The 25,473-nt window shown below is 36.3% G+C and overlaps 1 long non-coding RNA gene across 2 annotated transcripts in view; it reads right to left on the bottom strand.

Annotated features, from left to right (window-relative positions):
- Positions 1–25,473, bottom strand: part of LOC145683496 (uncharacterized) — a 56,838-nt gene extending 31,365 nt beyond the window's left edge. The window contains exons 1-3 of one of the 2 annotated variants that reach the window (XR_014131123.1): positions 25,342–25,439; positions 20,734–20,794; positions 6,875–7,014 (exon numbers count right to left, since the gene is read on the bottom strand). This is a non-coding gene — a long non-coding RNA (uncharacterized LOC145683496). Of the gene's footprint in view, positions 1–6,874; positions 7,015–20,733; positions 20,795–25,341 lie in introns of both variants that reach the window. The other variant, XR_014131122.1, reaches the window with a different exon arrangement.

A 25,473-nucleotide genomic window follows, 5' to 3' on the forward strand; every position in this document is an offset into this window, starting at 1 on the left:
CAACTAAATCGTTAAGGCCAGTTATACTTCCTCCAAATGTTGAGCCAGCTCCTACCGATGTACCTCACCTCATCAAATGTTCCTGTTCGTCAAAAAAACTTGTTCAACAAGAAGATATAGTTGTGTAGGTAAACTAACTCTAACTAACTAACTCTATGGCCTATGGAACCCGGAGATTCAATGCCGCGTTCACGAAAGCTCTCCACTGATTTCTATCCTTAGCTAACTGCATCCAGTTTCTACCTTGTATTCCAATCTCTGCGAGATCTATCTTAATATTGTCCTCCCATCTGCGCCTTGGTCTTCCTAATGGTCGCTTTTCGATTGGTCTTCCAGTCAAGACTTTGAAAGCGTTTCTACTTTCTTCCATTCTAGCTACATGACCCGCCTACCTAAGCCTCTTAGACTTGACGACCCTAACAATGTTGGGTAAACCATATAAATTATGTAGTTCCTCGTTATGAAGTTTCCGCCATTCCTCATTCCCGTTCCTCTTAGGTCCGAATATTCGTCTCAGGATCTTGTTCTCAAATACTTTCAGTCTATGTTCTTCCCTCAGAGTAAGTGACCATGTTTCGCAGCCATACAGAACAACAGGCATGATTATCGTTTTGTATTTTTAGGCTTCAAATTCCTCGACAGAATTCGCGATGACAAGATATTTTGAACTGAATAGTAACACGAATTCCCTGCTTTTAGTCGACATTTAATTTCTCCGTGAATATGATTTTCCTCTGTTAATATTGATCCTAGATATTTGAAACTATCCACTTTATCAAAAGTATTATTTAATATTTTAACGCATCCATAATTTGCTGTATTCCGGTCCCGATGCACTTCCATGTATTTAGTTTTCTCTGCATTTACTTCTAAACCCATGTCACTGCAAGCGTTTAATAAGATCTCTGCATTTCTATTCTTTTCCTATCATCCCCTATTAAATTTACATCATCAGCATATGCCATAACCTGGTGAATACCGTTCAACTCTAGGCCCTGGTTGCTATCTTTGATTTTTCTTATAACGTATTCCAGAACGAAGTTAAATAATAATGGCGACAACGCATCTCCTTGTTTCAGGCCATTTTCGACGTGAAAGCTCGTGGACAAAAATTTTCCTACCCGGACTTTACTTTGGGATTCACTTAAACATATCTCAATTAATCTAATTAGCTTTCTCGGTATTCCAAGTTCTGTAAGAACGTTGTATAATGTTTCTCTCCTAACCGAGTCGTACGCCTTTCTAAAATAAATAAATAGATGATGTACCGGGGTATTGTATTCCCACTTTTTTTCGAGTATTTGGCGAATAGTAAATATTTGGTCGATAGTTGATCGATTTCGTCTAAATCCGCATTGATAATCTCCAATGATTTCATCTGCGTATGGGGTCAGTCTTGCTAATAGAATATTTGAAAGGATTTTATAGGATGTTGACAGAAGAGAAATGCCTCGATAATTATTACCGTCAGTTTTGTCGCCTTTCTTGTGAATTGGAACAATGATTGATTCTTTCCACTCTTGTGGCAATTCTTCCTTGTTCCAGATAAGGAGAATGAGTTTGTGTATCTTGTTCCTCAATTTTTCGCCTCCAGCTAAAATTAACTCAGCCGGAATTTCATCTACACCCGGAGATTTGTGTTTCTTTAATTTCTTTATAGGGTTTCTACTTCTATTCGGTTGGGTTCTGGAATATACAGTTCTGCGGTGTGTATCTCCTTTTCTCCACGCACACTAGTTTTTGGTTGCGTGTTAAGCCAACCGTCAAAGAAATCTTTCCATCTATTTAAGACTATCCGTGTCAGTGAGAACTGTGCCGTCAGATTTCTTTAATATATAAGCACGAGGTTGATAGCCTTTCTTAAATTCGTTGATTACCTTATACATGTCCCGGATGTTTTTATTTTTACTATTATCTTCGAGTTCCTTAATTTTAGCTTTCAAAAAATCGCGTTTCTTTGTTCTAAAAGTTTTGGAAGTTTCCCGCCTGATATCTGCGAAATTTTGTGTAGTTATTTCATTCGGATTTTGTAGCCAGCGTAATTTTGCCTGTTTTCTCTTCTCTGCTAATTTTATGCATTCTTGGTCGAACCATGGTTTGTTCCTACGTATTTCCGCGTGTCCCAATTTTTCTTTTGCTGAAATTTTAATGCAATCTCTAATTTCAATCTAGGTATCCTCAACACTAGTGCACTCCGAATCTTCTAAAGCCGAGAATCTATTCGAAACTTCAATCTGGTATTTCTCTCTTACCTGGTTCTCTTCTAATTTCTTTAAATTGAATCTCTCCGTTTTCGGACAATGAATATTACCTTTATTCAACGATAACCTCTCTCGTATTATCGCTGCTACCAGGTAGTGGTCAGTGTCACAATCAGCCCCTCTAAACGACCGGACATCAATTATGCTAGATTGCCTTCTTCTATCTACTAAAACGTGATCAATTTGATTATGTGTTTTCCCGTCTGGTGATGTCCATGTGTATTTATGAACGTCGCGATGTGGGAATTTTGTACTCTTCACGATTAGGTTTTTGGACGTTGCAAAGTTCACGAGTCTAAGACCGTTGTCATTACTTTCCTTATGCAGACTTTCGTTCCCTATAATCGGTTTGAAAATATCCTCTCGTCCTACCTTCGCATTGAAATCCCCTAATAGAATTTTCATATGGTATCGCGGGAGTTGGTCAAATATCCGTTCCACTTCTTCGTAAAAACTGTCTTTTATATCGTCACCCTTATCTTCAGTTGGGGCATGTACATTTAAAACAATAATATCACACTACCGTCCTTTAAGAGTAATAAAAGAAAGTCTGTCAGTAACAAATTCAACCCGTTTAATTGCTGGTAATATACGTTTATGAACGAAAAACCCTGTTCCTAACTGGTGATCTTTTTTTCCTTCCCCGTGAAAGAACGTAAAATTTCCGGAATTCACAGATCCATTTCCTTCCCACCTAATTTCCTGAACTCCTACTACGTCCATCCTGTATTTCTCTAACTCTCTCGTTACGGATTTTAACGCGCCTGCCCTATAAAGACTTCTAATATTTCATGTTCCAAATCTCATGTCCATTTTCTTTTGCTGAAAGTCGTGCCTAGTTATCAGTCCTTGTATAATGCTTTTGTGAATATTTCTGAACAAGTGCTTTTTTTCACAGGATGAGGTTGTTAGCCTTACCCAAACCCCCAAGCTGGAGGACCATTTCTAGTCGGCTGTCCGCGACTGCTTATTCCGTGTATTCGCAGCTAACCTCTATATCTAGAGGCCTTCTCCCCGATCCGCAACCTGAGGACGCGCCATGCCGTGGTGACAGAAACCCACGTTACACGGTGTGTAGGTAAACTACCTTGTATATACAATGTTCTGTAGATGTTTTGATGGTAGATGCTTCCACAAACTAAACACGTACTCACATAACGACGCTGACAAGAGTGAAGAAAGTGGTGAGAAATAATATTACAAATAAACATGACGTACTTAAGTCATTATGTAAGTTTATCTTGAATAACCATTTTTTACAGATAAGTGTGGCCTTTAGCCACATAAACATTCATTGGCCACAACCACTTGAACATTCATTTTCTAAGTGTGCGAAACCTCTCGAATTACAGGTGCTACATTTTAATCAAAATCATAAAAATCGAAGAAAGTTATAAGAATATTTATTTTATAACATACGATTTATTAATACATTTTATTGATAATAGAAAATCTTGGAACAGTCTAAGTACATTACATTCATGCTTAATAAAAATGTCTCGAAATTGCACATGTTGCCCTAAAGGCTGATATCGTTGGAAAGATTGTTCGAACAAAAGCAGATAGGGATGAAGCATTATTCTTTGTTAATTTGTATAGAAGTTCAAGGTACATTTCCCGCAATGAACTATTTTTTATATAGATGATGGGAAATCATGAGTTTAATGGGAAGTGGTCATGGTGCCAACCTTTCTAATATTGTTTACTAATGTAGAAAGTTCATGAAAATATAAAAATATTTCTTTCGGAAGGAGATACACCCCATCCCTTTTGTACTTTACGAGCTGAAAGATGCTTTGGGAGGGAATTTTCCTGAATTTCCCATTTTATTTTAGTTTCCTGTTCATTGCATCCCCAAGTGATTAACATTGTTGGAAATACAGTTGCGATAGAAGCATAACAAGGTCTGAACCGTTATTCTACGTTAATTACAGTAGAAGTTACAAATAATTTCCCAGAAGTCAACAATTTTTTGGTAAAATACAAATGATGGAAAATTGAGTTTTGTGGGAAATGTTCAAGGGTGCCAGGGCAGCAATCTTCTTAATATTGTTTGCTAGTGTCGAAAGTTGATGAAAATATAAAAATATTTTCTTTCCGGATGGAGATTCAAGGTACGGCTCGTGGATATTAAGAGCTGAAAGATGCTTTGGGAGGGAATTTTTCAGAATTTCCCCTTTTATTTCCCTTTCCGGTTCGTCGCAGCCCCAAGTGATTATCATAGTTGGAAAGACTATTTCATTAGAAGCAGAACAAGGTTTGAATTTTTATTCTACGTTAACTACTGTAGAAGTTACAGATACCCACCCAACCAGGTACATTCTAGGAACGTGCCATTTAAGTTCCATATGTATCGTTTATGTACCTGGTACTTGAGAAATGTACATTTCATATGCATAGCATGTGTCGCTAGGTACGTGCCTTTCGAGGAATTTCTGACACTTGAAAGGTACTTTTGCATGCTTCACTGAAATGTGAGGAATGTGAATGGCACATACCCCATGTACCATGGCCTGGTTGCGCTTAAGTTGCTTCGTATTGCGACTAGGGTTGCCAATTTAGCCACTTTTTGACTGGATCTGGCCATTTTGAGAACGTCGTTAGTCACAAAATTTCCAAAGAGCCAATAGTGGCTTTTTAGCCATATGCTTTTCACTTCTATAGCCACTTTCTGAGTTTAGCCACATTTTAATATATTCTGTGTGTCATTTTGCAATTTTCTGGCGTTTGATGCGTTCTCTAGGTTGTAACATTCTAAACCCCACTGTCAGAATTGTCCTCATAAAATTTCCTTTCGTACACCACTTCCTACCTGGTATATATTATATTTGACTCTTACCACACACACACACATTACCCTAAGACAGTGCTGTTCAACCTTCTTTTTCTCACGTACCCGTGGACACAATTCACCATCCAATTGTATACCAGCTGTAGATAAATGAGCTTATTAAATCTTCGGGAGTACGCGTACCTCTGGGGATGCGTAATCCGAAAATAAGCATATTCTGAAATCAAAGCAGAACATGTGTTGATTAAAAGAGGGACAAATAGAGAACCAGCAAACGGACAATCAGTGTACAAATCAAAAGACTATTTACAGGGGGATAAAGTGCACATTCCCCAAAAAAAAATTAACATGGGAAATTTCAAAATATGCTTATTTTCGGATTACGTATCCCCAGAGGTACGCGTACCCCCGGTTGAATAGCACTGCCCTAAGGAACATTACTGACATGCCTAGTACATTCCTGGCACATGCCAAGTAAATGTGTCAAGTACATACATGGTACGTGATATACACATAATAGATACATTCCTCGGTATGTGTCATGCACGTACTTTAGGGCGAAGTAACCTTATTCCTTACATGTGTATTTTACATGATTGCTCTATTCACGTACCTATCATGTACATTCCAATGTACCTCGAGGAACATTCTTTACACATGACTAGTATGTACTTGTGTTGGGTGGGTAATTTCCCCGAAGTCAACGATTTTTTAATAAAAAGGGGGAGGGGAAATCGTTAGTGAGTTTTGTGGGAAATGCTCAAGGGTGCCAGCGTTGCAACCGGCAGTTTTGGATTCAGCACATCAAAATCTATAAGAAAACATCAAAAAACCTTGGTCACCCCAAAATGCAAGGTTCTCTTGCTCTGCCACCAGACTATTGGTAATCTTAGTCTTTTCACTGAAATAAATTCTTGACACAGAAGTAAGTTTTATGTCTTTACATTGAACATTTTGGAAATGTAGAGTATTTAATGTAGTGTAGTGAATTTGTGTATTCAAGGAACATATTTCTCTCTCACTAACCTGTTGTTGATCATGTAGACGGCTTTCCTCTTATGGACTTAGAAATGGTTCGCCTTTGAAGATCGATGAATGAGACTAGACGCGAAGTCCCCACTGGATTCACTATTTATCCAGTGCGACTTAGAATGAGGAGAGATGATAATTGCGAGTGTTACTTCTCGTAAGATAGCTTGAGTTCAGGGTGACTATACTAGAGACCGAATTGAATGAAACTAGGAAGTTCTTAGTTTATATATATATCACTAAAGAGATAGTACTGAAACGTGGAAAAGTACTGCCTGTGATGTCTTAAACCCAAAATCTCGACGTGTGAAGAAAAATGTCAATTTGAGAGATATACATTCATTAGTGTAAGTAACTAGGAAGTTCTTCATTTGTTATAATTTGTTGCATACAGAGTTTTACATGACACGGAAGTTATATAATGGAGACAAACGAAAATGATTCACATATGTAGACATAATGCTATTTTTTCCAGCTTGTCGGGACAATTTAACACAAGGATACAAAAAAAAACTAAGAAATTTACGTGCTTGAAATAAAAATAAAGATTTCGATAAGATACTGATTTCTATTTCTAAGTCCACATTATTACCGGTATACGTAATTGTACTACAGATCTGATAATACTATTTATTAATCATGCAAAAACAAATTGAATACGATTCAATGTTGGAGCCGCTTTACCTGTGAAATTAAAAGTTTAAAACAATCTTCATGTATTATGTCTTTTAGCTTCGATGAATCGTAATTTGCTCCAACCATCCTACAATATGTAATTTTCCCACACACTTACCTTCTACTTCATTATCTGTTGAGATCTGCATCTGTCCATGAGGGCAGAAACCTCATTACAGACTTAACATTAACAAGAAATTGTTCTAAGTATCAAAGTTTGTGGGAGACCAACTTTCGATGACAAATTAGCAATGATCACTGAAAAAGAAAAAGTAAATCAAATATTACTAATTCTCACTGAAACTAATTGTGTAGCTATATTACTTGATCTGGATAGTAATTTTTAGTATTTTTAATGCTATAGAAATATGGAAACGAACATTTAAATAAGAAATGGTTTTCATTGTTTTTGTGTTCATGAGTTAGTAACTGACATAGCATTCTTTCTCAGAAATTTCTTGAAGAGAAGTTGCTTAACATATTTTGCTAAATATGGACTGATGTAAACGAATTTAATATCATCCAGTAAAAACAACAGAAATTCTTGTCCCTTTTGTTCGAAGTTCATATACAAGTGTAGTGATCCCTACATAATATCCGTTGGAAATGTAAACATGTTATACAATGTATTCGAAAACATACAATACTCAAACTCAAAGCAAGTGTAAGTACGTCGAACAGCCACAACAGGATCTATTAGGGATGGTAACCAATTGTCCAGATAATTGATAGATGATTACGGTTTAAGTTGGACGTGAACAGCAAGGATACTTTTCGCTGGCGTGATAAGGTCAATGGCCGACACAGGCTGTACATTAAAAATTTAAAAACAAAATTTTTAATTAAAAAAGTGTAGTTCAAAAATAATTTCTACGTAACAGCAAAAAAAAAGCTATAAACGTTACAAAATGTAAAATACGCTTCAAGAAAAGAACTAAAAAAATAGTAAGCATTGTAATATATGACAGGAAAATTTTATAAGGGAAAGTCTCCCAGTATGCTAACCATTTCAATCTCATAATGAATTATTCCTCAATAGTTTTGCGCACGAGACGAGTCGAGACAGAATTTTCCTGACAAAATTCGAGTCGAGACACGGCTCTTCCAATAGAAAAATATATATTTTTCGACTCGAGACATCACTTTTACAGCACATTTTCGAGTCGAGACAGCCATAAATCTTGTCTCGTACGCATCCCTATTCCGCAAACCAAGATTTTTAGATATTTCTAAACGTTCTCTGAGATCTGAATGTTATTGAATACTTTAGAAGACTACAATATGGATAGTTTGCGCCACGCACTAAAGCGGAATAATTGAGATGACAGTGTGGGATACGCAAGCAAGTACAAGATGCATCTTGGTATGCGACAACATCTGCCGATTGTCCGAAACAGGCTTTACTGACTGGAGTTATTTTTGTTTCATTGGTATCAATCCGTTTTTCAGACAGAGCGCATCCGTTGATTGATATACGTATACCTAAGGAGAATGGAGTACGAGAGAGAATGCTTCAGTGCAAACATCTGCCAATGCGGCATTGTTGGATACTATGTCGGCACGTTCATTTTCTCGAATGCCGACATGTCCGGCATCCAGCTGATAACAACGACATGGCTCTGTTGCTGCAGCTGATGCCATCTCACCAGAATATCTTGAGCGAGAGTGCAGTTTAATGCTAGCAATGTATTATAGATCAAATGGCATTAATTATAGATCACTGCTATTAAAAAAATACACGAAAACATAGGTTGTGTGCTAGACGAGGCAGCGATAGTGTTTTTTTTTTTTATACTCTTACGGTGTATATATGTACATTTAAATATGAACATTTTATGGAAACAAAAGTTATTTGTGTTGGATCAGACTTACCCAAAATTGTGACTAGATATGAAAATGAAACAGTAAGCACTATTGGATGTTTTTGATACAAGTATTTGTATCAGTAGCGAAAATCTTTAAAACGATTATGAGCTATTGGATGTGTTTCCCTCATAGAAAGGCTGCACAGTCCTTAGACGACGCACAGGATGACTAACACAATATAGATTAACACAATATAGAGTTTGGTCACCGCACAGAGCTCCACAGCATATCTTCTCTTCTCACAATTTGCATAAAATGGCAATCACCTCATTGCACGTTGAGCTAATGTACCTAAAATGCTCACACTTGATGCAGCGAAGAGAACAAGTTATCATTAGGTGCAGAAAAATGTTTAGTATCGTGTAAATGACATTTTACCTAAAACACTTTCTTCGAATTTTTTTTAAGGTTTCCAAAGGAGATAACATTACTGCAAATTGTTGTTCATTTTTGTTCAATAATACCATAAAATTATTAAATTAGAAGTTTTAAATATCAGCTAATGTTCGTCCACTGGAAATAATGTAAAATGAAATTATGTAGAGTGAAATTGTTCTATTCAACACCAAAGTTCTATGTAGAAGTAAAGACAACTCGTCCTCCAATTGAGAATGATATGACCAATGAAGACAACTGTTGTTATTATCTACTAGTTTCATTAACTGTAGTTGGCAAAACTTTGAAACGACTCCGAAAAGCATAGCTATCTTGGATTTAGAACCACATTTGAAACATCTTATCAAATCTTATCCAGTCTTTATGTCACGAAGAAATTAAATGGCGACTATGGTAAAAGCAGGGAATTCGTGTTACTACTCGGTTCAAAATCTCTTGTCGTCGCGAATTCTGTCGAGGAATCTGAAGCTTAAAATATACAAAACGATAATCATGCATGTTGTTCTGTATGGTAGCGAAACATGGTCGCTTAATCTGAGGGAAGAACATAGACTGAAAGTATTTGAGAACAAGATTCTGAGACGAATATTCGGACCCAAGAGGAACGGGAATGGGGAATGGCGGAAACTTCATAACGAGGAACTACATAATTTATACGGTTTATCCAACATTGTTAGGGTCGTCAAGTCTAAGAGGCTTAGGTGGGCGGGTCATGTAGCTAGAATGGAAGAAAGTAGAAACGCTTTCAAAGTTTTGACTGGAAGACCAATCGGAAAACGACCATTAGGAAGACCTAGGCGCAGATGGGAGGACAATATTAAGATGGATCTCGCAGAGATTGGAATACAAAGTAGAAATTGGATGCAGTTAGCTAAGGATAGAAGTCAGTGGAGAGCTTTTGTGAGCGCGACATTAAACCTCCGGGTTCCACAGGCCATGGAGTTAGTTAGTTTAGTTATGTCATGAAATTATTACAAATATTAAGTGCCCCAGCGTTGTTTTACATTCATAATTATATGAAACATCGTTCGAATTATCAAACGAAGGAACATGCTCTATGTTTTCAGTAACATCCCTTGGACACTGATGTAGTTAATAGTTGGTTGCAGTACAAGTATGGTTACAAAACACTTGATATCAGAAAGCAAAATACTGTTTATCTCCTTTCTTTTCAAACTTTGTGTAGCTCAAAACTTGATTCATAGTGTTTAAGGTAGATCACCTCTCGGAAGTCAATACGTATTTTAGCTCATTCCCTTAATTACTGCGCAATGAAACGTTATATATTACAAATATAGTATTCTAAGATGAAGTTATGTCTCAGCTACAACACAAGACACTGATTCATTTGGTTGCGTCTTCTGTTATTGAAAAAGATAACAAGTAAAAGAAAATATTCGATTCGTTTTACAATGAGCACAGAAGATGGCACTTGCTGTTAGATCTTACTATAAGTGCTCAGTTTTGTGAAATGTTTATTTCTATTTGTAAAGTATTCTAAAGTAACGATCTTATTACAAAATAGATATAATGTTTGACCGTTTTTCGTGTTATATTTCACATTTTATTTAAATATTATTTTACATTCAAGAAAATAGACTTTGAGAAGATACTTGTGTAGAACGCCATAATGCGCTGTTGCCAAATTTGAATGTTTACTGTGATAGTCACAATAAGAAAATTCCTGGATTCTAGCGTTGCAGTTTGAGAAGTGGTACTTAGCTGTGAATTGCGGTAAGGGTCGTAAACTAATTATCCAAGCAGAATTCCATCATTACTTCCTTTATTATCTGGCATCAGTTACACTCGACAAAGCTGCACTATTCAAGCAGGGTTTAACATAGCACCGAGAACACGTAGTGACAGGGTTAAAAAAAAACATTTTAAAAAAGAACGTTTTTTATGTTTAAAACATGGTTATTTTTTGTTTAAAACGTTTTAAACAAAAAAACGTTTAAAATGTTTATTTTGTTTAAAACAATAATCTAAATACGCATATATATTACATTTTACGCATATATATTACACTCTTAGGTATTGCTTGCCATCTATATTCAACCGCTAGATCAAATTTCAGGATCTTCCCTAATCTCGATCCGCCCAAATGTTTAATTCCGAAGAAAGAAATCGGGATTTTCCCGATGCTCCGTTCACGGATTATGTAGTTTAGTTTCTTTGTGTTACGTTCTATTGGTCGCCTGCATTCTTAATCTTTAAATGTCCATTGACGCAACTGCTGTGTCAGGGCTTTATTTAAACTTCAATGGCTCAGTCTTAAACCTCAAATTAAGGCTGGAAGATGGTTTTGGTACCAATTTATTCCTGAAAGATGCAGCTTTGCTGGTGTGCATTTTATGTATATGGGAGGAGGGTAAATATCGTGTTTTTTGTTGTTTTTTTTCAACAGTTTTTTGTTGGGCCATTCCCCTTCTTGGGGGATAGATTCATAAAAATTGGTACGTGAAGCAATGAAGGAGGCAACTACATGGTAATATCGTGTATTTGTACTTCTTGTTTATATGGGGGAGAAGGGAGGGGGCAAAGTTAGCCATTTTTTGGAGTTTAAGATTTTGACGTAAATTACATTTATTTTTACAACAAACATCAATAGCTCAGCCTCTAATTAAGCTAGAAAGGTGATTTGGTACCAAAGTATTTTTGAGGGATGAAGCTTTCCGTCAGTTGCATTTTAAGTATATAGGGGTACGTATGTACGGCCGAGAAAGGGAGGATGAAGTTCGTTTTTTAATTTTTCATCAATTTTTTTTCATCAGGTTTTGGCGGGTATTCCTCCCCCCTTTGTGGTACATCCATAAAAATTGGTATGTGAAGCAATGAGGTAGTCCCTACATGATAGTAACCTGTATGTGTACTTGTTGTTTATAGAGGAAGAGGGGGCAAATTTGGTTAATTTACATTTATTTTCGGGACGGTCTCATATAACACAAGATATATTTCACTGAAGTGGTCTAGAAGCATAATTCTTGTCCGTATACATGATGTGTGCAGCAAAAATGATTTGCATATGGACGTGGTACTAGTGGGGGAGGGGAGAGAATGTCTAATTCAATGAATGTTTTCTGCGCATATATATATCTATTTTTTAAAAAATATTTCCTACATAAAACGAATTCATTACGCAATGGCAGCAATGGCTACCATTTCTTACATTATTGTCACAAGTATGTGGCCTACACATTCATCATTTTGTCAGCGTAGGGTGGCTGCAAGGGTTGCCAGGGCCCCGCAAAGTCAATATTTTCATATTTTTAATGATTTTTTGTCTGTTCTTTTTCTACGAATACGGCGGGAATTTCACGAATGTTACTTCATTTGAATTTGTGGTCCATAAGCTTTCCAATGGTGTATAACTCATGACTCTGTGATAATTAGGGAGGTCACCAGAGCCCCGAACGTGAGAGTCTACCATTTTGTTAAAATCCCTGGCGGGCGTCTAGAGTTAATTGTGTTGTTATGTCGTAGACATTAATCATTATTAGCTACCCAGTTGCAGATAGAGATGTATCTTGAAAACTGTTTAGTTAAAATATGTCATTTGCTCCTTGTAGGCTAGCCACTGCTCTTTTCTATGAGTTGTATTGTATTTGTCAGAGCATTTCTTCTAGCTTATGATGTGAGAACTCTTCATGGAAATGATAGTGATCACAAAATACCCAAGTTTTCAATTTGTGAATTTGGGTCTTAGAATAGTGCATAGTGTGTTTAACCTCCGTTATTCTTGGAAATTAAGAAATGTTGAAATACTTCATTTGAATTTCTGTTGGTTTAGTTATACGCACATTGATGTGCAGAATTTCGTTCAGTACTTGCTGTTATAATAAGAATATAACTCTGCTTGTAATTTACTCCATGCACAAATCCTGCGGAGGATGGGTTTTTTGTTAGAAAATTAAATTAACGTACTCAATCTGATATTTTAGTTGTTTTAAACATGTTCAACCATCATCGAAAAAAACACGTTTAAAACATTTTGTTTAAAACGTTTAAATCAAACTGAATAAAACAACAGCCCTCGTTTTAAACATGTTTTAAACACTTGTTTTAAACATTTGTTTAAAACATATCAACCCTGTCTAGTGATCCACCTTAAAATAAACCTTGAGGTAATTTGTGAACGACTGATCTCTTTCGTGATTATTACATCAATCAGAGTAATTTGATATAAATTTAAAATCCGCTCCGAAGTATATGATATTTATGTACCGGTACTTATTAAATAAAACCTTCGTTCGTAAGTGAAATTCTCACTCACACACTAGGCACTATTCTCTTTCCAGCCTTAGAAAAAAATAGATGTAAACAAACCCACCTGACTACCAGTGGGTCGATGACCAGTGATTGGTTATTGGTCTCACTGCACTAGTATCCTACCGCAATATAATCCCTACTAAAATAATAATTTCAAATAAAGATATCTGAATTTATCCTGCATTTGTGATAAGAAACGCAATATATATAATATTCAACAACAGATGTAGCTTTATTTCAACCTCACCCGTATTTGGACATACGGTATTTACTGCGCATACGTATGCGTTCGCGCGCGTACCCCAGTCATTTAAAATTATTGTAGAATGCAGAATTTCATGGCGATGATGTGTGACAATAATCTATTTTCGTCTCGTGTTATAAAACACAAAAGAGGACAACAGGAAGAGAGGCAATCTCGTTATATAAGGATTTAAGAGCATACATATTTCCAACATAGCAGTAGTCAGTGTCAGGCGTTAAGTAAACAAACTGTAGCCTTACACTTTGGAAATTATGCGACGACAGTAAGTAAGCAGATGATCTTGCTGTTCATGTCTCTTGCTGCTGAAGCACATGTGAGCCGCGGAGCAATACATTTCGCTTTGTTTACGTCTACTTTGTTCTAAGGCTGGAAAGACTTTAGTATCGCTGCCTGTTAGTTTCAAAGTTTTGTCATATTTGTGGCTATTTGAATAGCAATGATTGCCCAAGGAAGGGAAGAGCATTATTTCTGTCACAAAGAAACAAAGTTTGATTTTAATTATGCAAAGTGTTAATTTTATATAAAAATTCACCGACAAAATCATCACATGCAACAAGAAAAATAAATTCATAACATTGGTCAGAAATGTCTTCGTTTCATTTACAAACAGCCGAAATATGAAAATTCCATTTCAAATCGTCCTGGTTTGAAAACTGTGGAAGCTATCAAAAGGGGTTGGAGGCATCACTTACAAACAAATTTGGGCTCTAATCTATATTTTTGAATCCTGCGTCGCTTGCGAAATGAATTTTATGAAGGACGTGTGTGTTTTCAAAAGCTTTTCCCCAAAACTCATATTTGTTCTAACTGAAGCGTGTCTTGCTGATGGTGGAGGATTCTGAAACTTGGAATAGCAATTATACTGGTTTCGAAGTAACTCCGTGAACCACATTTAATGGATGATATAAAGATAGTTTTCAAACGAAATGTTTTAAAAATCGATTTTTTCTTTTTGTGCAGAGTATAATTGAAACGACGCACTCTTGAATCCGTTTTTATATTGACTTTTCTTTTCGTTTTGATGAATTTTACCAGCGAATTTTGTTTATATTTTTATACCTTGTTTATTTTCCGAAAATGTTTATCACACAATATTTCCTTTTAATTTATTCAGTAACTGTTGCACATTTCTGCGAACATTCCTGTGTACCAGTAAGTTTATTGTGTGTGTCAAATGTGGCGATGGTTCCCACTACGTCCCTGGGATGTCCCATTTTGATCCCAATCATTCCATTCGGTTCCCGGGATTATCGGGACAATGAGAAGACATCCCATGGACGTTCTGCATGGGACGTCCCAGATGGGACAGGAGGTCCGAGGGAAAACCAATAGACATCCCTTCGTGGTCCCGTTGAATATCCCGTATCCCGGGATATTAGCGGACATCTGGATCTCCCGCAGAAATCCTGTGGATGTCCCGGGAGCACATTCGGATAATCCCGGGATGTCCCGTCGTCCGTTGCGGGCTCAGTCTCGGACATCCCGTGGACGTACTTGTGCTATGTGGATTATTTTTCTACGTCGCAGTTTATAACTGAAGCTGAGAAAATTATGTTTAACAAACTATAGCTGGAGAAGTAAATTGATCCTTAGTGGTTAAAATGGCTTCGAGGAGTGCCAGATAGCAAATTTTTAGCTTCATTGCGTTTTGTGTAAACAAAAGGTTTCTTTGAGTAATGTGGGGGAAAAGATCATTTTTTCACAATGAAAAAGTGGAGAAACATTGATCATTATCTGCAGGAAAGAAGTTTATTAATGTCAAAGTACGGATAAACATGTCCGGAATTCACAAAGACATCAACTTCGAACCTCAGTTCTGCTGTAACCACTTTACTTACGGATTTAGAGTGGTTATCTCTGGTGTAAGAAGTCTCTGGTTCTATTCCACACCATGAGATTTTGGAATGCGCAACATCATGTTTGTGAGCCTTATTCTGCTGCTCTGTTTTCTCTTTTCACCATACCTATTATTCTATAACTAGCAGCGTTCACCCCGCTTCGCTGCGGTCACCCCGGAACGCAATAAACTTTGTTATTTAGATAATTTTTACTTTTTCGCTTTCAAATTGCAGTAAATGTTAAAATTATAGCGCCTGTCATTTATGTTAACCCGCCGAGTCACATGGTCATGCGGGTTGCATATAAATACGTTTATTTTTACCTATGATGAACTAATAACAAAGGATTTGTACGTATGGACACTTGAATGGTCAATTATCTCAAGACACTGGTAATTAAAAATTAAAGTGATATGATAAATCCATCTAGGGTCCAAATCCTAATAACCCCCCAAAAATGAAAGAAATTGGTTCAGCCGTATTAGCGTGATGAGTTCACAAAGGATTTGTGCGTTCTCTTTTATATATATAGATTATTCACTTTTATTAATCTTTCTGTACCATTAGGCTAAAGGGCATATCGTAAAAAGGGGAGGTTTTAAGTAATTGTGCCGCTAGGCAAACACACTTCGCCCCTATATAAAAAAAAATAGTATGAGTTTTGTTCTTAGGTAAATTTTAAGTTTAAGCAATTGTTTCACAGTAAGCAATTGTTTCACAGTAACATTTTTACTACATATTTTGATAATATTTTTATAACATAATATACAAACCACAATCTGTGGTCAATTTGCCTGGAACTGTAGTGTAGTGGCTTAATGAGAAAAGAAACTCAATTTTATATCTAAAGACACATTTAATCGACACTCATAAGTCTTAATCACGCTTTAAATTTTAAATTTTAAATAATATAATTGTACATCTTACAAAAACTTGCGTTTTGTATTGTTCTCGAAGATTCACAAATCCAACTGCTTATAATCAACTTTTGATGAATTTCGTTTTCAGTGGACAAAATTGCTCAAATGGTCTTCTGTTAATGTCGATCTTCAATAACTTTCTCTCTTTTTAATACTGACAAGGGAACTTTTTTTTTTTTTTGGACAATCCGATTTCTGAAAATGCTTGCTATCATCGGATGCAGCACCCATACCGTAAACAGGGCCGGAGATAAAGGGGTCCAAAGTTCGAATACAGGACGCAGAAAGAGAAAAGGTTTCGGGTTTATATTCTGGAGAAGGGTGATGGTGGGCATGGGGTCATACGTTTATAGGACCCACCAAATTAATTGCCCTAAGACATAAAATACGTTCCCAGGGGAAGTGCATTCCTTAGCATCTCTTCACCCAGAAGTTGGTAGACCTCGGATCAGTTTAATGTCCTCCGTAATAATTGATAACAGTATAGTATTATGCAATGAAAATTCTCTTCGGTGCGAGCGGTCCCGGATATGATTCCCGGTAGGGGCACTCGGTCGAAAATGTATAAAAAGCTTTTTTATCCTAGCCATCCTAAGGAGGTTTTTTCCTCATTTACACCATTCCAATGCCGCGGTGGTACCTAACTTATAGGTCCCAGGCCGCTTTCTTCCTTCCCTTTTCCCGGACACTGTGCTCGTTGGAGAATGTCATCCCTCAAACGTGACGAAAGCCCAGAAATCTAAGATCCATCCATCCATCCACAATGAAAATTATAGCATCTTTTCTGTTTCTATATCCTAATAGCTTAGATAGCAGAACACACTTAAAATAAAAGAACGTTTTATTGTTTAAAGAGATCTAATGTCATGTGGATTGTTGTTCTGCGCTCCCCTCCCTACTTCCACGATACACACTGATTGAAATTTCATCGAGAAGCATTCAAAAGACTGATAGGTCTAGATCATGACAAATCTATTACACGAGATTTCTTTGCGTAAGACAATTGGAAGTTACCTTTTAATTTCAGAACTATAATTTGTGATGCTTTTGATCTTCACTTAATCTATAACTTCAATGGTATCTTCCTCGAAAAACTGGGGATGCGGAGTGTCACTCAGGGCAACCACTATTTCGGAGCAAAATTTGGGAAGCTTAAATGAAAGACACTTCCAGTGTCCTTTTGTGTTATAAACAATCATTTTTTTTATATATATATTATTCTAGGTACTCTTACAGCTTTAGTCTTGAAAGACTATAAAGCTCCCTCATTCTACAGAATCTATTCAATTATTTAATATTTTAATGTTCGTGGCAAACGCTATGTATTATTACCAGAAAAATATTATAGGTATGTCCTTTAGACAAATCACCTAGGTGGGCCGCGGTGGCTCAGTGGCAGAGTGTTCACCTCTGGTGCATGGGGTCCTTGGATCGATCCCAGCTCGCGCCAAGTGAACTTTGTGGTGGACAAACACTGTGTGCGTGAGTTTTCTCGGGGTTCTCTCGTTTCCTCCCACTTTCTTCATTCCGCCATTTCCTTCATTTCTCATCGTCACTGTCTCCTTTAGCCTAGTTGGCATAATCGAGGAACGTAAAACTTAAATATTTGATTTCGTTTCTTGCAACGTATAGGAACCACTATCTAAAATGTAACGATTATTAACTTATAATTCTTATACGTTACATTCAGCCCACAGTTCGTGTAGATTTTAAAATATGTCAACACGATTAAATTACTCTAAATCAGACACGTCACTTACGTCTCTATTACCTTTTTATTATTCTTTTCACAACTCCATTAATAATAATATTTTTTCGGTCGTCATAGCAATCTTTAATAAACTATTTACTGTTACGGTAACTAGGAGTACAGTTTATACATTTAAAACCAAGCTACTACGATTAAATCTTATTTCTTTTTATTTTAAAATCAACAACATATTTTCTCTTTTTCTTCTTCTACTCAACAGATTGTGTACTTCTACGCACCGTTGCCCAAAATCAAGATATGAAAATGGAAGTAATTTATCGCATAAATATACAATATCGTTGTATTCTTTTCAAATCAGCGAGGCCGCTACTTAGACAAGCTTATACGTAAGTATTTTCTTTCCGCATCTTTATTTTGATTGTTTGTGGCCCAGCCTTCTCACCAGGGGCGGATCCAGGGGAGGGGCCATCGGGGCGATTGCCCCCCCAGAAGAGGAAACTTTCTTATTTTATATATATAAATTAAACCCATCCCAAAGTTTGGAGCCCTTAAAAGTAGTAGTATGACAACCCACCGCCCCCCTCAGAAGTCGGTCCTGGATCCGCCCCTGTCTAGAACAGCGTTTCCCATCCGGTGTGCCGCAAATTGGCCGCTGCTGTGCCGCGAGGAAATCGAAACAAAATTATTAATTATATAGCAACCAAATTGCAAGAAATAAGAAAAATATATATTTGTATTTCACATTACTATGATTATCTACAATGAAAAAAATACTGTAATTGTAATATATTATTGTGTATACATTACTGTGTAGCAGGTGGTATTTCGAAAACAGAATTTTATTTGCCACAGCCTCTTACACATTTCTACAGCTATTTCTAGAAAGCCTATGAAAGTTGTCATTCCCTTTTCTACATCCTACTTAAGTGAAGCAGGATTTTCTGCAATGAACACAATCAAGTGTAAGAACAGGTCACAAATATTAACTCCAGAACAAGGTATGAGGGTGTGTTTATTAACTATCCATCCACAATTGAAGAAGATTATGATATAATATTGTACTCAAGTTGCATATTAATTTTCCTTCGTGCACCAACCTGTTTTCTTTATTTTTGAGATATTGTAACCTTCATATATTAGAAAATATTAATAAACAATTAATATTTTTACCAATAGATTTTATTGAAAAATTGTTACGTTGTAGAGACTATTATTGAACATTTCTAACCTTTGTGTAATATTTAAAAATTGTAACGTAGACCTATATTAACCGTGTTAATAAATTATAAGTTTCATACTGTGTTACTTTTCTGTACATTTTTACTTGTTATCATTGTTATAACCATGATAAACCAGTCGAAACAAAGTACTTGTTATCATTGTTATAACCATTATTGCTGCTTTGTTGTTTCAAACTATTTCGCAACTTGAAATTTTAAAATATCATTCAATCGTTTCGACAGGGCACAAGGGATTTCTTTGTTCGTTCGTTATTTAGTGATCTTCCTACTTAGTGAAAGGTTGGATCTAGTTTTCGAAAAAGAAAGTGTATTTTTAAAAACCTGAGTCCTGTATTTCATTCCAGTTATTTTCTATTTTTAAATTAGAATGAAATAATAAGCATAATGATTTACCACGGGGAAACCAGTGATCGAGCTTTCTTCTTTGTGAAAAGGAGGTCAGTAATCACAAGAAAGAAACCACGGTATTTTATATTTACAAATGAGTGTGCAGCGAGAATTAAAATTACACCCGTAGTGTGCCGCGAGTTGAAAAAGATTGGGAAACGCTGATCTAGAAGTTTGGAGGTTTTACCGCTTCAAACAAACATACAGGACACAAGAAAGAAAGAGCATTTTGTCCGATTTACCGATTGTAGATTCACAAAATACGAAACACATGAGCAAATACATTGCTCCAAACAGCATGTTGTAAATCATAATCAGTCAGTCTCCAGAGAAAAAGTTTTTCCCCCCTCCAGCCGTGTATACAGTGCTCGTCAAAAGGCTCAGGAACACAGATAAAGTATACAACCGCTGTTTGCAGAAGCGGATATAACATGTTGCCAGATCTACATATTTATCTTTAGATTTAGAGATTTTTTCATCGCAATACGGAAAACCAGATTTTTTTTAAAAGTATGGTGTACATATTTTCTAGAATATACTCAAAAATATTATGTAGCACAGTTTCTTTTTTCAGTGAGGTCAATGAACTATGTAGGGCCTATATTTTACTCCTTGATGGTATCTTGCTAGGGAGAAAAAGCGAGGATGGACAATTGTCAAAAGAACGTTTCGCTGTCTCCCCTATTTTTCGCGGTCTCTTCTATCCTACAAGAGATCTGTCATAAATAGAAAATAATGACCATAGAACAAACTCTACCTTTGTTTCACATTATGTAGATGTCAACTGTTGAACCTGCTGTTATTCTAGCATTATCACATTGCTATACGAAGCATCGTTATTAGCAGATAAGTGACAAACAGTTAAACCTAAGATCTATAGAGTCTCCCCTATACGTTTCTCTATTATTATTGCATTAATTTAATTTCTTGATGAATGTATTTGCTACCTATATATATGCGTTTGTATCTATAATTGAGTATTGCATATAGGTCTAAAGTGAAAATTAATTCTTACCTTAAAAAACTTTTAACTAAGATTTTTTTATACCTCTTCCCTATCAAGTGGCGAATATACAGTACTTGCCTTCTAGGTGTGTGGTCCCGGCTCTATTCTCGACAAGTTTGCTTGCCTCGGTTTCAACAAGCTGTAGAAGAAAAATTATTATTCCTTTCCAGTTGATTTTCTATATTGGCAAAAAAACACTCAAAGTTAAGGAAACTATTTAAAGTACCAGGGTCATACAGAAGGGGAGGGCAAGGGACTCATTGCCCCACTAACCTGAACCAATGAAAACTACTAATCACTGCTTCTGTACACTAATTCTTCAAGATATACTGAGAAAAATTCGTTATCCGGACAGCGATATATTGTACAAATATACAGAATCCTCTTGCTTACTACAGAAATCAGTGTGGAGCATACGTTATCCATATGCTACATACACACTGCCCTTAGATGTTACATCATGCCGTTGCAGGATGTCTGATATTAACCGTTTTCCGTATATCACATGCATATACTTATGTTACATTCCTCAGCTACATGTTATATACGTCACTTTGTATTTGAGATCCTGACCGCCTATATTGTTTCACACGGAAAGTATGTATAGATGGAACACATACGGAAAATATTATAAAACATGCGTTTTCAACTATACGTCTGGTGTATATTAAGTCCAAAAATTACAGGAATTACGCATGTAACCTACTTTTTTAAGTACGCCACCTACATTTTTTTAAAGTGTATCTTACAAGAAATTTATCGAGTTGGAAATTTACACCTGACTAATCGATCCATTTGATCATTTTACATCGATCCATTTGATCATGTTGAATCACCTGTGCCGACTGTAATAGTGCAGTTGGTTTAATTGGGTCGGCTCACGGCTCGTTCACCATAGAGCCGAGCTCGGAAAAATCGTTAACATGTCATGTCTACTGAGCCGATGGCTTCACCTCAAACGAGCTCGCTCGAGCTAATGGCTCACCAGAGCTGAACCAAACCGAGCTGATGGCTCATCCCAACCGAGCCGATTTGAGCTGTTCTCTCAGTTGAACCGAGCTGAGCCGGTTGACATCACTGCCTGGGTTGGGCTTCTGCTTGGGCTAAAAAATTCGACCGTACAGGTCTCAGCCTCAATAGTAAGAACTACACAGTATATACTTATATGGGTGCTCACGACATTTGAGACTGTCTCACTATAACAATCTATTGTCTCGTTATCGAGACGAGACGAGACGTGAGCAATGTCCCCTCTCGTCAACAACATTAAAAGTAATCCACATTACTACTTATATTTCTCATGGCTTTCGCTTTCGAGTCTAGTCAGCTCATGATTTCAAAACGAGCTGAACGAGCGACCCATTTATCAAACTCGACTCGACTCGAAACTCCACCTCAAAACAGTGACTCGACTCGAGAAAATTGCCTTTGACTCGACTCACAAACCAGTTTCGCGATACAAGAACTGCCTTATCGTAGGTCGACCACGCTGTATTATGTTTGTCGTCGACGAGACATCGTGATATTTCGCTTGGTTTCAAAAACTACTTGAGTACTGTATAAACCACCTTTTTGCGTTACTACCTCGAGTACAAAACTAGAGGCGCTGCTTCCCAAATTCATGCTCATTACCCTAAAATAATTGTACTCGTTTGTATTGATGCAAATCCTATGAATTCGGTCGTGTTATTCGTCCTTGATATTGTAATCTTTTACAAACAATCGTGTGCATACACAGACACAGTGTGCATATGTGTATGTTGTTTCTTTGTTGAAGTTTAACATCCTTTCTCGGCACCAAAGCTACGTGAATCTACAGTTTAAGTGGAATTTGAACCACCGTAATGCATTCAAATTTGAATGCTCTCCTACTGGGAATCGAACCTGTGACCACATGCACCAAAGGCACCACGCACACATACATTCTGTAGTAGTGTCGGAAATATTTTAGAATCTTATATTTATCGTGTTTATTTTCTAGGGGAGAAATTCTTGAACTGTAAAAATGGGCAAATTATATAATTTAGTAAACTAAAAACTATAGAGTTTATCTTCGTATTCGTTTTGTGAATTACACTAACGACCATCAACTTTTCTCCAATACCTTTATTAAATTCATTAATATACGAAAAATACAAGGGTAACTAACAAGAAACAAATATAAGAATTCTGCGATGTCATTAGTCTCATTGAATAACTCGGAGAACCGAATTCAAAAGATCCTGGTGTACAAAACTGGGAACACAGCCAATGCGAGATATTCCCGAGATGAGCTGGCCACCACTTAGACGATGGGTTACTTTCCCACCAAATTTAGTTCAGATCCAGGTAGTAGTTTTCATAGGGTTGCCAGCACTGGCGTCTCTGGGATGTAAAATTTGGGGAGAACACCAAAGAAAGTTATTTAAATGGTAGTACCTAGCCCAACCTGTTTATTATCTTCGGTATCATTTGTTACCTTTCTGCTTACCTTCACGGGCCCCTTGAGATATATCAAGATCCCTGTTATAATCGTTTCACAGCCTGAATATTATATTCCAAATAAATATAATTATTTTTATTTATATGTTATTCTGTCGTTAGAGAATAAATTAAATTAGAATAGAAATATTGGATATTTTGTACTTCAAAATACTGGAGGAACGCGTCCCCCCCCCCCCGCCAGAGACGCCCGTGGTTGCCAGACGTCCCGGTTTTTAATGAAAGAACTGTCCCGAAAAAAGCTTTCGGGACGACTGTTTGTTCCGGTTTTCGTTCTCCAGATTGAAAAAAAAAATCAACTTGAAAGAACTAGTATGTCTCACCTGAAAAGCATAAGATTTTCGGAAGATTTATGTAGCTAATTAATTTTACTAAACAAACAAGGAGTTTGAAAATCACATCCGTTCTATAGGTTGTTTAGCATTCAGAAGGCAAAAAAATAAAATAAAATAAAATAAATTAAAAAATAAACAAGAGGGGACATGTTATGGATGTTATGAAGTTTCTTGAATATCACTTTCAATGGAAAAGACCTTTCTTTTCCCGATGATGGGCTTGTACTAGTTATTTTATACTTCAATCGGAAATGAAGTTAATGAAATTTTAATCAACAATGGCAGTACTGCTCTCATTTTCTGCATGTTAACCGCTTTTAAACTATTTCGTCCTGTCTGTCGTCTTCTGACGAAAAATTTTACAATCGAGCGTTTTATCAAGTCCAGTGGGTGTGGAGTGAAGTCCTTGTCGGGATAGAGTGAATTAAGATTTTCAGTAATTTTCAGGTTGAAATTTTGCAACAACTTAGTCTAGCACAAGAAGTGACAGTTTCAACACATAAAGATGTGTCTCCTGTTTAATTTTGATGCTGGATTTTTCTTCTGCCGAACTTTTGGAGAGCCTACGTAAGTCTTTAAAGAGATTTACGTTATGTTTATCTTTCTGAATTTACCGTAAATGTATTTTTTTTTTCCTTGCTAAATTTGTATTTCTTTTAGGATAGTGTTTCTGACTCAGGTTATGACGTAACAAAGAAAGAAAAATATCTCTTCAATCAATACAAACAGTAGTAAATGGGAGACTGTGTCTTAACTCGCGCAATATTTAGGTTCTATTAAACAGAACAAATCAGAATTCAAAACAAGGGACGCCAGGCAATTCTTCTTATGTTACCTTTTCACATATATCCCTTGTGGTGCTTCATGTGTTAAACGTGTATAGAATGAACTGGAAAACTGAGATTAGTAACCTGGAAAAACAGGTAATTGATTCTGACTAAATGAATAGGAACCCTGACTTCTATATATAACTTGAGATCATAGCTGGCGCCAGGATTTTGGTAATGTGGGTGCAGGCTAGGATGGGACAACACTTCCGAACATTGTTGCCAGAAATCTCTGCACTATTGAGCCTTAAGATCTCAAAAATAATCCCTAAGTTTTACTTTAAAAAAAAAAAAAAAAAAAACTTAGAAAATCATGGTATGATAGCAACTAAATTATGAGAGACTCAAGAAGTCACTCAAATATATCCAAACATAGGAGACAACAAATATACAAAATAGAAAGGATTATTGTAGGAAATCTGAAAATCGAAGTTAATGTGGGTGCAACTGCACCCACTGTGGCGCCGCCTATGCTTGACATTAGTGTCCCGGTTTTTCGTTTACTAAATCTGTCAACCCTAAGTTTTCAAGAAATAAAATACCACATACACTCACATATACCTGTAGAAAAAACTCCAGTATGCTGACGCTGGGATCTAACGAACGATTAAATGTTCTTAAAATAGCGACCACTTAAGCATAGCGTCATTTCAGATATTGCCAGGGAAGGAGGGCAAGGTTGTTTTTTAACATAAGAGTTTCATGCTTTTATTAGTATACAATTTATTAAAAAGCATGGCCCTCAAACTCAGAGGGGGGAATTTCCCCTCTCATCCCCAAATGACGCCCCTGGATTTTAGTAATAAAATACTGAATTTGTAAGAAAATGAAGTTACTTGTGGCCAAATATTCTAAAGCACTTCATTGTTTTCGATTGGAAATCTTCAATTTATTATTATTATTATTATTATTATTATTATTATTATTATTATTATTATTATTATTATTATTATTATTATTATTATTGTGTTAATCATATATATGGCTTCAAAATATTTAAATCCTAATGTTATTTAAAAAATGTGTAACACTTCTGTACTTACCATTAACAGGAATAATTTTAAGAAACGTAAACTGCAATTTAATTACTGAGAGTACATGGACGTGCTTCACCTTATCGTAGATTATTAATAATGATGGTATAAAAAGTATTGCGTGTGGCTTAGTGAAGCATA

This window comes from Thermobia domestica, chromosome 4 (assembly GCF_964235325.1).
Source record: "Thermobia domestica chromosome 4, izTheDome1.hap1.1, whole genome shotgun sequence".
NCBI classification, from domain to species: domain Eukaryota; kingdom Metazoa; phylum Arthropoda; class Insecta; order Zygentoma; family Lepismatidae; genus Thermobia; species Thermobia domestica.